This window comes from Carlito syrichta, unplaced genomic scaffold (assembly GCF_000164805.1).
Source record: "Carlito syrichta isolate Samal-C Ts95f unplaced genomic scaffold, Tarsius_syrichta-2.0.1 Scaffold309893, whole genome shotgun sequence".
In the NCBI taxonomy this organism is placed as follows: Eukaryota; Metazoa; Chordata; class Mammalia; order Primates; family Tarsiidae; genus Carlito; species Carlito syrichta.
This window is the reverse complement of record NW_007253989.1, coordinates 1,187,061-1,202,140: the sequence shown is the minus strand read 5'-3', so window position 1 is coordinate 1,202,140 and position 15,080 is coordinate 1,187,061. Positions and strand designations below refer to the sequence as shown.

The window sequence follows — 15,080 nt, the reverse complement described above, 5'->3', positions numbered from 1 at the left end:
GGGGGGAGAAACTGACTTTCAGTATCAGAGCTCAGAATAGATTTTACCTTTCTATCTCTCTTTTGAAATCATCATCATAAGCTGCCCAAGTGCTAAAGCTAAAGTTTTCTAGTCGTCTCTTAATTTACAAAATAAAAATTATGAAAAAGTTCTCAGGAAATATAAACATTTTAATAATCAATTACAGTTATGTGTTGCTTAATGACAAAGATATGGTCTGAGAAGTGTGTTGTTAGGCGACTTTGTTATTGTGTGAACATCATAGAGTGTGCTTACACAAACACAGATGGTCTAGCCTACTTTACACCTAGGCTATATGGTATAGTCTATTGCTCCTAGGCTTCACACCCGTACAACATGTTACTGTGCTGAATACTGTAGAAGACTGTAACATAATAGTATTTGTGCATCTAAACAGATCCAAACATAGAAAGAGTACAGTAAAAATGGAATATTATAATCTTATGAGACCACCACGGGAATAGCAATCTATTTTAACCAAAACATTGTTTTATGGCCCATGACTGTACTACAGTCAATAAATCGATTAAGTGAACATTAATAAGTCATAAAACAACAGGTGCTGACACGGATGTGGAGAAAAGGGAACACATCTACGGTTTGTGGGAATGTAAGCTAGTTCAACCTTTATGGAAAGTAGTACGGCAATTTCTAAAAGCACTAAAAATTGTGCTTCCATATGATCCAGGAATCCTCTCCTGGTAATATACCATGAGGAACATAAATCACTCTACCAAAAAGACATCTGCACACACATGCTTATTACCACCCTATTCACAATAGCAAAAACATGGAACCCACCCTACTGCCCATCGAAAGTAAACTAGATAAAGAAAATGTGGTACATATACATGATGGAATCCAATGCAGCCATAAAGAAGAACAAAATCACGGTCTTTGCAGCAGCTTGGATGCAGCTAGAGCATCATACTAAGTGAACTATCACAGAAACTGAAACCGGCATGATCTTACTCATAAGAGGACCTGAACACTAGTCACATGAGCACAAGGGTGGGATCAGCAGATGCTGGGCACTGCTAGGGGAGGGAGGAGGGAGGGAGGGAGGGAAGGAGGAGGGGACACATGACAACACACTGGGCACAGAGTCCTCTATGAAAGGGAGACAGGGCCAGCTAGAAGCCCAAACCTCACCTGCATGCAGCCTACTTATGTAGCAAATCCTCACTTATCCCCCACAACTCTAAAATAAATAAAATTTAACAACAAAAATCACCTAAAGCTGTGTCTAAGAGCATAATAAATGCTATAAGGTGTAAAAAAAAAAAATAGAGAAAAAGAACACATACACAATATAACGTCTAATCTCTGATGAAATCCTCAGTCAGTGTGATAGTTCTCACATATAATCTACTTAAAGAGTAGTGATCCAATTAAAGAACCAGAATATAATAAACATATGAAACTAGTGTGTATGTGGGGGTATATACAAATCAATCACATCTAACAAAGTGCCCAATGATTGAGCAGGGTACATAGGCAGTGCTGACTACTTTAATGCCTGTCTAGATACAGAGATGCCTAGATACAGAAAGAGATGGATATATAGATTGAGCAGAAGGAATGAAAGATCAAGAGATACAACATGAGCTGAAATTGGCAGGAGGCATACAGAGAAACTAACTTGGGCTAGACCTTGAAGGATGGGTGGCATCAGAATAAGTGGAGAGGAGCTCAGACTCTCCCAGACAAAAGGAGTGTCTTCTGCTTGTCCTGGTAAAGACAAGAGGTGAGATGAAAGGAGGGTTTTTTGGTGGGATAACACTAGTTCTCAAAAAAACCCACAAAAACCATGTGAAACACACACACACACACACACACCCCACCACCACCACCACCACCATCTACAACAACATTAATAAAGGCAGAGCAAGCCCCCCAAAGGTCTGGGGAATATGCCCAATAGACCCCAAAACAGTCGAGACAGGCTACAGTATTTCAAGACACTTTTTCTCACACTTCTCAAGTGATATTCTTCTAGATTAAGAGCTTTCTCGGGGGACTGCAGCAGGTAACTTAAAGCAGTCTACTGCAAGGTAGTCATTGTTGTGACCAAATTATGTAATAATTTGACTATTACATAAGTCAATGTCATTTACAGTTTTTGGAAAAATTGATATTAATCCCATGTCATTGAAAGTGTAACTGAGGTTATCAACCCCCATGTTTCACCCCCCAAAATGGTGCTTTTTTACATTCAATTAAATGTTTCTTCTAATTTCTACATAACATTGGAGTTCCAGGTAAATGAGCCATGTTTACCTTACTCAACATACTCCACCATATCCTAAATTAATAAATACATATGTATACATTAAAATGCATACACACACACACACACACACACACACACATATATCTTTGTGAATATAGAGTTTTAAAAATCAGGTTCAATGGTTCTTTTGTTCCTCTTCCACCCTGCCACATATAGAAAATCATTGCACATCATTAACCAGGTCACCAGGCTGTCATTAAAGTGCAGGACCTCTGCCTGTCCCACCCAGCCTTTTTTCCTTTTCTTTTCTCATATTCTTGAACATTAGGCACTTAGCTATCAGATAGTATTTTCCAAGTGGGCCTTGGCATTTACAAAATAATGTTTCACCTTTAAATTCTGAGCACTGATCTTACCTCTCTGTTCTCCTTGCCCCTGAATACACATCAATTTGTACGAATTCTGCTCAGGACTCGGCTTTACTTCCTTCAACGCCATATTATTTGACCATGACTCTCACCATCACCACTAGGTCTTGCATGAGCTGAATGCGCTGTTCACCACCTTGCACACAGTCTCTCACAATACTGTGAAGTATTTGTGAAGCATTAGCCCAATAGACACACATAAAGAATGCTGTCTAGGAACAATGAGGGGCACGGAGTGATTCTAGGTTTAATTAGCCCTGCCACCATCTGTAACAGCTCTCTACCAAGTCCTCTCCCATAAGTCAAGCCTGCTATGCCAATGAAGCTGCAACCCAAATCCAGCAGTCTGTTTCCAATCAGATTTCCAGCCTGCATACCCTGGAGATGCCAGAAGGTCCCAAAAAGAAGTGGTGGGAAATGCAGCTACATGCATCCACATTTTAAAAGCTGGTAGACTACTTTAGACTTGATACAATCAATCATGAACTATTATAGGCTCCTCAACAAGGAAATACTTGATATAGTGATAGATCAGAAAGACTGATTTCCTTGGAAGTTAATTCATTGCAAACATGCATGAAACTTTTCTAAGAAATAAGTCTAGATAAGGAACAAATAATGATGTATTAATAATGAAAGAACTGAAGATGTTTAAGAATTCCATTCTGGCATAATTAAGGGATAAATCAGTTCAAAGATGTCACTGTTGTTAAAACTTTGTTCATTTACTGAATTATGTTTCATGTGAACAGAGTGTATTTTTAAGATAATTTGATTATTACATAAGTCAATGTCATTTACAGTTTTTGGAAAAATTGATATTAATCCCATGTCATTGAAAGTGTAACTGAGGTTATCAAACTAATTCCTCAAAGGCCACCTGATAGCCACCAGATGGCAACCTGAGCTGATGTCAAGTCAGGAATTGAAGTTACGGATAGCCCTGGGACTACAGGAAATCAGTCATTCATCCCACAGGGTTCCTTTGAAACCACAAAACACGAAGGCTTGCTACCACTTTTGTAAATTCCATTTGAACATAATGAAATATTCTCTATGCACAAGGCTTACCATAATTAAAGTTTTTTTTTTCTTTAATAGGAGTCTATCTAGAATTGGCACAATATGGAATGATCATTAATAGACCTGTTAAGGTACTTGAAAAAATGCCTATCAAGAGCACAGGCGCACATTAGCAAATTTCCTAAAGAAAATCCATTTTCATTTCAAATTCTGACATTTTATTTAGAAAAATTATGCTCTTTCTTTTAATTATTTCAGTAAACATAATGAGGGCCTTGCTAACGACACCTCAGAGTACTTTATTTTCTCCAATTTTTTAGTAATATGAGTCTACTTGTAATTAAAGGCATGCTGCATTAATGATGCCGAACGTCTCCAAGGGAAACATTTAATGTCCACCTCATAATATTATGCCAAAATTACATGCACAGAAGACTTTTTAATAATCTTTGTTTCCTAATTTAGTTTTGATTGGCTCTGAAATCCATAGCAGCACTCAAGGGCTCCCATTTCTACAGTCATCAGCACTTCTGTACCATAAATTGTACAAACACACATGACTTCTTCTGTCTGTAGGCTTCCTTTCAAAGCTTCTGTTTAACTTTTCCCGAAAATTAGCTGCAGGCTAGAGATAATTGCAGATAATTTTGCCATTTTTAAGTCACTGGGGTGTTGCATGGAGACAAGGACAGCTAAGTTTGTCTAAACACAAAGAATAAGTCATACCTTTGTGCTGTCACTTCGGCTTTTCACATGGGTTCAGATCATCCTATCTGCTCTTTATGCAAATGGAAAGAAATTGTAGTCACTAGATGATCTGTGTTTCCTGACAAAGTTATGCTACCTGAAGCTTTTAATGTGGCCAAAAAGATAGGACTGTTAAAAAGAAAATGGAAAATCCTCCTCAGTCCTTCAGATCCTTCCCCCTTGGCAAAAACAGAGATCTTGTCCAGTCATCATCAACTTAAAAGGAATATATTAATTTATTGGTATAGTTTTCAATGTACACAATTCATACATATATTTGTGTGTGCAAATCCCATCCCCTGCACTGTCATTTCATGATCATAAATAGAAATGGCAGAATTTTCCTGGAAAACTAATGTTTATAATTGATACAATTCATATAGAACAATTTTAAATCACTTGACATTGAAGATTTGTTAAGTATGTCACCCAGATTAATAAGCAGAGATCCCTTGTTAAATATTTTTTCTAAAAATGCAGTTTATCTTAAAATAAATGCAACATTCATGCCTAATCACTGGAATATAAAGAAACAAATGAAGAAAGCAGCAAAACAGACTCTTAATGCAATGACAATGAACTTCAACCTATATTAAAGAAATCAGCTCTGGGAATTGTAGGGTATTTCTCTGACCAAATGTCCTCTGGGTGCTCAGAACTGCTATAGTCACAGCTAATAAGGGTGTCACTAGCTGAACAAGTGATTATGGAAACCACTTTGCAGCAAACATTTGCGTAGAGGGACTAAGTAGTGGTTGAACCTTGGTGGCAGCTCCCCTGATGTAATAGGCCCTAACGACTCCGACTCCGAGGAGCAGGTATGGATGCAAATGTTAAGGAGGAGTGAAGGTGCAAGTCCTAACACAAATGACTTTATGGATTCCCATTAGACCTTGGGCTAAGAAGCACCCAAACAGGTCTGAGATGACAGGATCCTGAGACAGTTTTACAGCCTTGTGTCAGAAACTCTTACACTGAAGCGTTTTCTGGAAATTCCAAAACTGCAGGGAGGAAGTGATGCTATATTAGGCCATTATCATTGACTTGGCATATAATATGCATACAAATAGTCCCAAAATATGCATTTAAAGGATAGTTTATTAAATCTGTTATGCCAATCATATGCCTATTAAGGAATACAAATTAAGCACTGATAAAGTAATGTCTCATACACCTTACACTCTCCCTTGGAAAACCATTCTACTACTCAAAGCCAAGTTTAAATCCACCAAGGTTTCCAAACATCTGCATCATACTAAGCAGTAGTTTTAAAAGATTGCCCTGTGGAGTTTTGAGTAAACATATAGAAGATAAATGTTACCGTACTTGAGAAACCTGAGGGATATAATTTTAATTCTCTTTTCCCATTTGGTCTGCAACATCACTTTAGCCAGAGGACAGGTAGGAAGTGACTTCTTCAAGGACTTTGGATCTTGTTCCTTTGAAAGGCAGACATGGGAAGTCCTGAAATACGCCCTTTGCACATGTGATGGGAGAAAAAACATGCTCAAGACGCCAAGTAAACTCTTCAATGTGATGGACAATAGCAGTGCTGAACACGTCTTCTCTGGCTGAGATCAGGGAAGCTAAACACACAAACCACACACATCGCACAGGGCCTCTGTGAGGGAAAACAGCATCCTGGGAAAGGATATTAGCTATTTTACTTAGATCTATAAATCATTAAACAATTTTAGAAGTGGCATATTGCTACAAATGTCACGTAAACCAATGTCAATATACAGAGCTAGAGTGTTCTTAACGATATGAAGAGTTGACCCAGATCTCATCCTCTACTACAAGAAGTAGAAGATTGCACAACCTGTCACCCAGGTTTAAGCCCGGATCTGCAATGAGATCTCATATCTGACCTTTCGCGAGAAATTAGTAAATACCTTATATATATGACCAACAAATGTCTCAGCTCCTTTAAAGATTTATTATTGTTTTGCTAATGTGTTTGAATAAACTCCTTCTCTGGAAGTCTCTGGTCTCAAAAATGCAACTTCTTTGCAAAACACATACCTGTATCCCAGAGAGACAGGTCCTCTCTTTGAAATATTTAGTCTTTCAGGGCACTTTAGTCATAGTGACACTTAATAGCCAAGCTCTTTTTCTCACTCTCCACAAAATCAGGTTTAGACTATAATTCAAACCAGTCCCCAAAGGCACCTCTGAAAAATGGCAAGCCCTTAGCTTTTAGGTGAAAACACTCTTTATTGCTCAAAATTGTTTCCTGTTACAAAACCTTTTCTATAGTGCTAGGTCTAAGATGATCTTATGCTAATTTAACTCACTGGGGACTACGAACAGATGTTACTTTGATTAATAGTTTCACTATCCTGAAAATGCCAGGCCAGGTTCAAGATAATAAAGTCAGGTAAGAATACTATTAAAATCTGCCATACAATTATATCTGTTATGTGGAGAAAAATGGGGTCACAGTTCTTGTAGCAAATAAAGACCACCTATAATTAAAAAACCCCAGAACAACATAAACCAAATGAACCCACTGTCCAAATTCCTTAATTTATACCATCTTAATCACCAATGCATTTATTAATACCTTATAGTTATAATTTCAGCTATGTCTTTCAAGAAAACTCAACGTGTCATTCCAGTGTTATCTTTTCACATAGCATTTAATGTTCTATCCAGAACAAGACATATATACCATGAGAACAGTGCATTCTATGATTCTGCATATCAAAGGATAGTATCTGAATTTATATATTCCAGGCCATTACTTCTCAGAAAATATGTTTTCAACATTCCAACAGTCATCTTTAGACTACCCATAGAAAACTGCAAACCTTGCAAATAAGGGGCTGCATGAATTGACAAATAAGATTTTTCTGGAAAAAGCATCTCAAGACTTGAGTCCCTCTCTCCTCTGCTTTTCCTCTCACTTCCAAATCACAGCAGCTTTCTGATGAGGAAAACCATGAGAGCCAGTCTAGCCTTGAATTATGGAATTTGGAACTGGCCTTTGGAACTGGCCTTATACATATATGTGAAGAAAGCTTTATGTTTCAATGTTGATTTGCCAGTGGATTTTATCCTTAACATAACAGATATGATGTCATCATATCCCCAACCTCCAATCTAAAACTTAGCCTATAGTGTATCTGACTCAGTGAAACTATTGGTTTGCAGGGAAGCGGAAGATAATTTCCAGGACATCAATCACACCTTGCAAACTGTAATTCCAGGTAGTGCAAGTCTTCACTGAAAAGGAAGCTAATTTGTTAACACAAATCTGCCACCTGTGTACTCATCACATGAATTAAGTCTTCACACTCACCACATTCGTATGCATATGTGATTAGACCCCATTTATATGAAATAGTCTATTCAAAAGGCTTGCCTCACCATTGCACAGAATGTTTCAGGCGGGTCTCCACAGGTAATATCCGGAGGGTCCAGTTTCACTTTCAGATATTTTGTCATGTCCGTGGATTCCGGCTGACAAGCCATGTAATCCCAAACTTTCCCTTCTTCTGTGTAAATCTGAGTCTTACACACATCATAATGTCCCCACACCAAAGGGTAGGGCTGCATCACTGAGGACACTGTAACCCAAAGGGCATGAATCGACAGGAATCTTGACAAATACATCTCTAAATTCTTTGTAATCTTCTTGGAAACTAAAGAAGAGTTTGCTTTGTGATCTGTCTGTATTTTACATATATATGTTGATATGTAGGTAGGTCTGTATATTAAAAAAAGAAAAAACAAAAAAGAGGATGGGACCTCAAAGCAGATTCCAAAACCAAGCGTGGAGGGGTGAGATGTGGTGTGTGTTCAGGTATATCGAGAACTTTGGTGGCAGCCTAACATACTTGTGTGTTAGGTGTTAACAACGTGCAGCTTTTTCTTTGTCCTAGAACATAGCTCTCAGATTCAGGTCTGGTTTGGTTTTTGTAAAAGATGTCCAGTTGCAGATAATAATTGGGCCAAGCGATGGCTCTCCCGTTGTACATCCGATAACCCTGAGTGATCCTCAATGTTCACAACTCACAAAGGACGCTCAGGCACACTGAGATGTCAGTATCCAGAGCAAAGGGACGAGCGTCTATAGCCCGGTGTCCGTTTCCCATCAATCATTCTTTTCTTCCGGCACCAGCACCCTTTCAGAAACAATAAGAGTAAGAGTTATTGTCTCAGAATCGATGTATTACGAAATGTACGATATGTTGACATTTAGGGGGTTTGATGTAATATAAAGCAAATTGGTGTAATATGGATAACCTTTACTCAGCTGCTTGGCAAGAACGAACAAACCATGGAAATTGTCCACGTGGGGGCGCGGGGGGGTGGGGAGGATTTCCATAGGAAAGATTTAACTCTTCCATAACAAAGACAGATGTGTGTGTTCCAGGTGAGTTACAGGTCTTCGCTTCAAAAATTATTTTTCCATCTTGATCAAACTGAGGGCAAGCAGCTAGATTTAAACATTTCTCAGATACTGCAGTGCTAGAAAATCTTCCAAGGGAACAATGGGGGAAATCAGTGCTTTTATAACAATGACAAAGAAATGACAACTACTTGTATGCCTTTTGTCTCTTGGCAAAGAGACCTTAAAAATCTCCAAATTCTTTGTACATTTCTTAGCTTTTGTTAGCTGGAGTGAAAAACCAGCATTGCTGGCATGAGCCTGTCCCTGTGGATTTGCTCATTATATTGGAAGAATTTAGCATCTTTTGTGTGGTTGCGTTTAGTAATAAAGATAATTTGGCTCTCTGAAAAAAATATTCAAAAATAAAACCAAAGGAGCAAATTTTCCTTTCATGAGAATTTTCTATTTTCTTACATCTTTTTATAGCCATTACATCTGCATTTGCAGTTACTTTCTGTAACAGAAGAGAATTTGTCCCAAAGGCGAATATTATAAGCTGCTTTAAAACTAAAAGCTCTGTAGTAAAACGCACAATTTAAAATGCACATATAAAAATAGCTGAGGGTGAGTTAACAGGCCATGAAGCAGAATAATATGGCACTAATTCTAAGAGAAAATAAAAATTACTGTTTAAAAAGTACTTTTGGTTAACTGATAATGCAGCCTACAAAACTTTGGTGAGTTTAACTGGCAACTTTTCTCTTTAGAGATCACTATCCAAATCGAAACAAATGCTAATATTTGGAAACCGAGTGCATTTGCCTAATCAGTTATTTCATAGTTGTGGTCCAAAAATTAACTATTTTTTACACAATTCAAAAGAGACCAAAAAAAAAAAGCCTACAGTTTTAGAAAATTCCATTATAGATCCTTCAATTCACATCAAACAGTTGAAAATATGGAGGTTCACTATCTTCAAACAATCTTATAAGGGGAATTCATTATATTTAAATAATGTACCATCTTAAAATGAGCTAAGCCAGAGAGACTATGAAATGCCAACAGATGGTTGAATTGTGTTTCCATAGCAAAGTAATTTATAATAATTGCTTTATGGATGCAAGTGTGCAATTTTCATTATATTCAATTCATAAAATGTTATCATACAGCTGCAATTTGTGATATTTTCTATTAGGAAAAGTGTTGAATATTTGAGTTCCTATGAAGCAATAATTAGCAGTTTGTCTAAACACATATAAACTAGATTTGCATCTGCCTCTTTCCCATAACCTAAAGACTATACTGTGTTAAGCACATTTTAAAATCTTAAGCTAAAAAACAAACAAAAAAAATTACAGAGAAGCATGTGCTGTGGCTACTACAGCCTTCTGCTTTTTTCAGATTCATTAGGAATTTGAGGTTGATATTTTCAGAAACATCCAACAATTTGACAACTAATAATCTGAGAAGGTGTTAAAATAATATAAATCTACATTTTTCTCGCTGTGTTTTTAAACTGTGTTTACTACTGTATTATAAGAGGGAACAAACACTTCCCAGGGGGATGGAAAGTGGACATCATGACCCAAGCAACGGAAAAATCTGCCAGTTTGGAACTTAATAACTTCAATTATTGGTAAGAACAGCAAGTTGTTTATCAAGAATGATATCATCTTGAAGACCTGGCATTGACTGCTTGCGTTTGGACTGAGCCATCATTATGTGCTAATTTTTAATGTTACTTTAAACATATGACCGTGAGTATATATATTTCAATGCTTCCTGAGATTAGTTTTCACTTTCTTTTATAACCAATACATAATGCTCCCCTCATCCACTTACTCTTGGTTACTCTGTCTTTATCCACACTTTGCCTTAATGCACCCACAAAATGAAGCATGACCAGACATTTGTAAATGAAAAATTTGGACACTAAGGAAATATATGTGAACCCGTTGCTATCTCCTGACACCACAGCAATCTCAATATAACGAATTCTCATTAAAGTATACCAGAATTATAATGATGGTCATTACACAGAATTATGGACTGCACCATTGATCGAATTTAGAGAACTGACAAGGAAAAATGCAGAGGAGTGCAAGATATTTGAATATTAGGCAGTTGCAGGACGGTGCAACAGACATTCTTGACAAGAGGCAGCCAGTTATAGCTTAAATTTCTGGCACATAACCAGTTGTGATTAATAGTTTTCCATTACATTACAGACATATTATTAATGTATTAAAAATGTCAAGCTTTGGCAAGCACTAATGTGCCATGGCTCAGTTAGTCGGCAGAATTTACATTTAATGAGCTCCCATTGACACAGGAAAAAGATATTGACCACAGCATATTACAGATCAGGAGCAGAGGGACACTAAGCTGTTATTTAACATAATTATTTGATTTCATTCTAATTTTTATGTTTGTACCATCTCTTTGTAGCCTTCACTGCAGGATCTCCTTACTTCATAGTGCCACATACACTTCAGAGAAAACCCTCTTTACTTCAAATTAGTCAGAAATTAAATCTATGAACTTCCATGGTACACAACGGGAAAGAAGCCTCTCTGAAAATCAGGAATGTACTATTAAAGCACGACTGTGGAGTTTTCAGAGAAAATAAAGCAATGTGAAAAGAGACTATTATTTATACCTTTAACTCTATTACTTAATGGCACTGGTTCCCATCTGGCTACGCTTTCAGCCAGGTTAAAATTATCAATAGCTTCTTAAAAGCTAGGTCGTCACAGCAAACAGCTAGGCAAACTGATTATGAGAAGGGCAGTCAATGACATATTGGGAGACTTAGTATACTAAACGTATCCCTTCCGGTCCATACCTGAACTAATTGTGAAGTAATACGGACTTTGGATTCATCTTAGGTGTCTGTTATCACCTAAATAAAAAGAGCTTCAGAAGGGGTTTCTTCTAGTTTTTACCTTGCAAAGCTTGGGAACTCACTGTAATCAAATAATGCCATCACCTCTACCTGGAAACTAAAGTACTGAGAAGTCCTCTTTGTTTAAAAAAAAAAACTCATTAATATGCTGTGAGTACTCCATAGACCTCTGGTGTATAAGTTTGCAGAGCCAATGAAAATAGATAAATTTATGTCATGGCCCTCAAGTTGATAGATATTATAGATCAGGGCTAAAATGGGTTACAGGACGGTTTTGCATACATAGAAAATATATTTTTCCAGGATTCTGTAGCTAATTCCCTTCCACCTTGGATTAACTTTGCAAAGGCATCTCACAGACCCTTTCTCTTAGCAGGAAAAAAAAAAAAAAAAAGCCTTCCAAATATTACACGGGGGTAATAAAGATAAAAATTATAGGCAGTTATAATCCAAAAGCAATTGTCATTTTCATCAACTGAGACCAGTAAATTTCATAATCTAGCTGGCTTCTGACATTGGTCTTATTACATAATCTCACTATGAGGTGGGAGCAGAGGTAAAAGGCTATTTATTTCATAAACATTCAGCTCTTCGGGGGCACCTGAAATAGACAGATATTGACCCATTCCTCACAGACATTAAGAATTTTACAAATATGCATGTTTCTGAATGGGAAGCAACAAAAGGAAAATCGACTATAATCATAAACCATTGAGTGAAACATATAAAGAGAAAAAGACATACAGATTCCAAAATCTATCGAAATTAGCAGCCTCTAACACAGGCATCATGAAATCTATTACACAAGATATTTAAACATGTAACCAATGTCCTCTGCACTTATTTGTCCTGAAGAAAGCATTTTCTAGTCACCTTAATGGGAAACATATGCATCTATCCTTTTGTTAACTGTCTCTCAAAATATAAGAAATTGAGCATGAACAGGTATCACTGGCACAGCTTACTCATACTTGATTATGATGAGCAACTGCCTATCACACAATTCTTAATAAAACCTAATAACACCTTAGTATTTGAAAGATCTCTATTTTCACTGAGAGAAGACTGACTAGAGAAAGCAGATAGCACACATTTTGCAGGATGTTTGGGGATGGGAGAACACATAAAAGTATTTCAGAATCAGTTAAGCCTAGAAGAAATCTGGTGTTTAATCACCATGTGAACAACAAATATTTCACTCATACCAAAAGTCCAGAGATCCAAGGTTTCAAGTAAGAGAAAGTCAACACCCGCCTGAAGTTTGGAAACACAACTTTGGATTCTGAAAATAAAATTATTTTTAGAAGTATGCTAAATCTCATGCTACTAACCTAAGACCTTACTGACTGATATAATTTTATATTATATAATATAATTCACATATGTATCTTTCACTGTTAACATATAGTTGGTTTTCCAAGTCAAATTAAATTTTATTTATTTTCAGGTGACTTGGTGTTTTGGTAACTCTAAAACTCTCTCCAAATTTTCACAACACTTAGAAAACCTATCAACTAAATGTGTAATGGTTGAATGTTTTTATTATATTACCTGAAGTTTTTCAGAATAATAATGAAAGCAAAGACAGGCATTTATACCAACTGAAAATATACAAAAGGAAACTGAAAAATACATTAGCTTCCTACTAAAAAAAAAAAAAAAAAGTTAACCTGAATCATTTTAATACACATGTCCAGTGAAAGCTGACAAGACAAAAATCTCAAGAGAAAAATAACTCCCTGTCTAAATAAACTGTCTCCTTACAAAATTTTTAGGATTATTGCACATTTCACAATAGGAAAATCACCCAGTGAATAGTCCAACATATGAAATTCTGAATGTCCTCATGTTGGTCTTTAGTGGTGAAACAGATCTCATTTCATGGCATCCAGAAAAAGAAAAGAGATTCCTTATATACAGAAACTGGACAACACTGCATGTGAAATACTCGGTGCATGTTTTGCTTTGCATGCTGATCCACATGCAGAGATCCAAACTGTATCTTCATGAAAAACTGAAAGTTGCTTATCTTCAAAAGAATCTTGGGCAGTTTTAGTGAGCTGCTTTTCCTTTGCCACAGAGAAAGAAAGGTGGATAAGGCATTCCAAGTGGCATAGTTCAAAATACTTCATGAAATGTGGGGTGCTGATTCCCTCACAGCTCAGAAGTGCTCCTCCAGGGCCAAACAAAACAGGAAATCCTCCCCCACAAAGATAAGAGTTTTTGGAAAACTTTCCAACAAGCTTAACCAGTGGGCATATTTGAATCAATGATTTTAATAGAAGCTCTTTGTGGGTTTTTTAAAAAAGGTAAGATAAGAAAAACTTTTAGTATTTTCAGTCATAAAACAGGACCTTGTTTCTGGAGCAAATCTACTGCCAGATTCACCATATGTTTAGTAGAATTCTGAATCTTACTCAGAATTTTCCATTCCAGAGATTGACAATTCGTTATGTTAAGGAGGAGCTCCATTATTCTCCCTGTGAATAACGGCAGAAAAGGGAGGATCCTCTACTCACTGGCAATCTATACCCGAAGCAAAGACAGGAACTCAACTTGCGACTTCTCCAAATAAAGTTGCTTTAAAATCACCGCTAGGAATTTTCCTCTCTTGCCCTATAAGATGACAACCTACTCTTAAGTGCATTTCTGGAAGGAAGGGAAAAAAAAAAAAAAAAAAAAAGGTGCCCGGGTGAGGTTATTCAAATAAACAGCAGAGGGCGCAGTTTCTTTTTTTATCTAAGTTTTCCCTTGCATGAATCTCTTAATTGGTTATTTTAGGCCCAATAATATTCAGTATTATTTGTATTATATATAGATATCCACAGATCCATACGGAAGAGAAATCCAATGTCCCGGGCCGAATCCGTCCACCGATTAATGCGATGCCAGTGAAAGAGCCCGAGAAAAGGTTCCAAGCAGCCTTCCCCCACCGAGTCTTTTCCTCCTCCAGTCTCCCTTTCTCCCCAGCTGCACCACGCGGGAGAGTGAGGCTCTCATCTCGCGCCAATTAAGGGGATTAAGAGAAGGGACTTCCAAAGCTGCCGGTGTGGTCACCAGCTGCCCGGGGCCGGCAACGGGGCAGGTGTCCGCGCGCGCGCGCGCGCCTCCCCCGAAGCAAAGATAATTGGCAAAACCACAAAAAACATCACGACGGTCCCCCTCCTGCGCGTAGCGTGTGGCCAGGTGTGTTCCCTTCGCGCGCGTAGTGTGCGGCCAGGTGTGTGCGAGAGAGGGCGAGCGCGGCGCGGCTGCCCGCGGGTGAATGGAGGCGCCGGCCCGGGACCCAGCGGGCACCCACGCCCCCGCTCCGGGAGCCCCCCGGGAAGGCCGGCGTGGGGGTGTGAGCGTGTGCGGGTGCGTGTGCGCGCGCCGGGCGCCGCG

At 37.9% G+C, this 15,080-nt stretch overlaps 1 long non-coding RNA gene across 1 annotated transcript in view; it reads right to left on the bottom strand.

Annotated features, from left to right (window-relative positions):
- Positions 1-8,190: 8,190 nt before the first annotated feature.
- Positions 8,191-15,080, bottom strand: part of LOC103270651 — an 8,991-nt gene continuing 2,101 nt past the window's right edge. Inside the window, exon 2 of the long non-coding RNA XR_504987.2 lies at positions 8,191-8,582. This is a non-coding gene — a long non-coding RNA (uncharacterized LOC103270651). The remainder of the gene's footprint in view (positions 8,583-15,080) is intronic.